Below are 2,386 nucleotides of genomic sequence, written 5' to 3'. Positions count from 1 at the left end.
AGAAAGAGCGCAGAGAAAGAGAAAGAAAGAGCGCAGAGAGAGAGCGCAGAGAGAGAGAAAGAAAGAGTGCAGAGAGAAAAAAAGAGCGCAGAGAGAAAGAAAGAAAGAGCGCAGAGAGAGAGAAAGCAAGAGCGCAGAGAGAGAAAGAGCGCAGAGAGAGAAAGAGCGCAGAGAGAGAAAGAAAGAGCGCAGAGAGAGAAAGAAAGAGCGCAGAGAGAGAAAGAAAGAGCGCAGAGAGAGAAAGAAAGAGCGCAGAGAGAGAGAAAGAAAGAGCGCAGAGAGAGAGCGCAGAGAGAGAGAGCGCAGAGAGAGAAATAAAGAGCGCAGAGAGAGAAAGAAAGAGCGCAAAAGAGAAAAAAAGAGCGCAAAGAGAGAAAAAAAGAGCGCAGAGAGAAAGAAAGAGCGCAGAGAGAAAGAAAGAGCGCAGAGAGAAAGAAAGAGCGCAGAGAGAAAGAAAGAGAGCAGAGAGAAAGAGCGCAGAGAGAGAAAGAGAAAGAAAGAGAAAGAAAGAGCGCAGAGAGAGAGAAAGAGCGCAGAGAGAGAGAAAGAAAGTGCGCAGAGAGAAAGAAAGAGCGCAGAGAGAGAGAGAGAAAGTGCGCAGAGAGAAAGAAAGAACGCAGAGAGAAAGAGCGCAGAGAGAGAAAGAGAAAGAAAGAGCGCATAGAGAGAAAGAGAAAGAAAGAGCGCAGAGAGAGAGAGAGAGAGAGAAAGAGCGCAGAGAGAGAGAAAGAAAGAGCACAGAGAGAGAAAGAAAGAGCGCAGAGAGAGAGAGCGCAGAGAGAAAGAAAGAGCGCAGAGAGAGAGAAAGAGCGCAGAGAGAGAGAAAGAAAGTGCGCAGAGAGAAAGAAAGAGCGCAGAGAGAGAGCGCAGAGAGAGAGAGAGAAAGAAAGAGCGCAGAGAGAGAGAGAGAAAGAGCGCAGAGAGAGAGAAAGAGAAAGAAAGAGCGCAGAGAGAGAGAAAGAGCGCAGAGAGAGAGAAAGAGCGCAGAGAGAGAGAAAGAAAGAGCGCAGAGAGAGAGAAAGTAAGAGTGCAGAGAGAAAGAAAGAGCGCAGAGAGAAAGAAAGAAAGAGAGCAGAGAGAGAGAGAAAGAAAGAGCGCAGAGAGAGAGAGAGCGCAGAGAGAGAGCGCAGAGAGAGAGAAAGAAAGAGTGCAGAGAGAAAAAAAGAGCGCAGAGAGAAAGAAAGAAAGAGCGCAGAGAGAGAGAAAGAAAGAGCGCAGAGAGAGAAAGAGCGCAGAGAGAGAAAGAGCGCAGAGAGAGAAAGAAAGAGCGCAGAGAGAGAAAGAAAGAGCGCAGAGAGAGAAAGAAAGAGCGCAGAGAGAGAGAAAGAAAGAGCAGAGAGAGAGAGCGCAGAGAGAGAGAGCGCAGAGAGAGAAATAAAGAGCGCAGAGAGAGAAAGAAAGAGCGCAGAGAGAGAAAGAAAGAGCGCAAAAGAGAAAAAAAGAGCGCAAAGAGAGAAAAAAAGAGCGCAGAGAGAAAGAAAGAGCGCAGAGAGAAAGAAAGAGCGCAGAGAGAAAGAAAGAGCGCAGAGAGAAAGAAAGAGAGCAGAGAGAAAGAGCGCAGAGAGAGAAAGAGAAAGAAAGAGCGCAGAGAGAGAAAGAGAAAGAAAGAGCGCAGAGAGAGAGAAAGAGCGCAGAGAGAGAGAAAGAAAGTGCGCAGAGAGAAAGAAAGAGTGCAGAGAGAGAGAAAGAAAGTGCGCAGAGAGAAAGAAAGAACGCAGAGAGAAAGAGCGCAGAGAGAGAAAGAGAAAGAAAGAGCGCATAGAGAGAAAGAGAAAGAAAGAGCGCAGAGAGAGAGAGAGAGAGAGAGAGAAAGAGCGCAGAGAGAGAGAAAGAAAGAGCACAGAGAGAGAAAGAAAGAGCGCAGAGAGAGAGAGCGCAGAGAGAAAGAAAGAGCGCAGAGAGAGAGAAAGAGCGCAGAGAGAGAGAAAGAAAGAGCGCAGAGAGAGAGCGCAGAGAGAGAGAGAAAGAAAGAGCGCAGAGAGAGAGAGAGAAAGAGCGCAGAGAGAGAGAGAGAAAGAGCGCAGAGAGAGAGAAAGAGAAAGAAAGAGCGCAGAGAGAGAGAAAGAGCGCAGAGAGAGAGAAAGAGCGCAGAGAGAGAGAAAGAAAGAGCGCAGAGAGAGAGAAAGTAAGAGTGCAGAGAGAAAGAAAGAGCGCAGAGAGAGAGAGAAAGAAAGAGCGCAGAGAGAGAGAGAGCGCAGAGAGAGAGCGCAGAGAGAGAGAGAGCGCAGAGAGAGAGAGCGCAGAGAGAGAGAGCGCAGAGAGAGAGCGCAGAGAGAGAGAGAGTGCAGAGAGAGAGAGAGTGCAGAGAGAGAGAGTGCAGAGAGAGAGAGTGCAGAGAGAGAGAGCGCAGAGAGAGAAAGAGCGCAGAGAGAGAAAGAAAGAGCGC

The sequence above is a fragment of the Ascaphus truei genome, unplaced genomic scaffold (assembly GCF_040206685.1).
Source record: "Ascaphus truei isolate aAscTru1 unplaced genomic scaffold, aAscTru1.hap1 HAP1_SCAFFOLD_140, whole genome shotgun sequence".
NCBI classification, from domain to species: domain Eukaryota; kingdom Metazoa; phylum Chordata; class Amphibia; order Anura; family Ascaphidae; genus Ascaphus; species Ascaphus truei.
Note: the sequence above shows the minus strand (reverse complement) of the source record.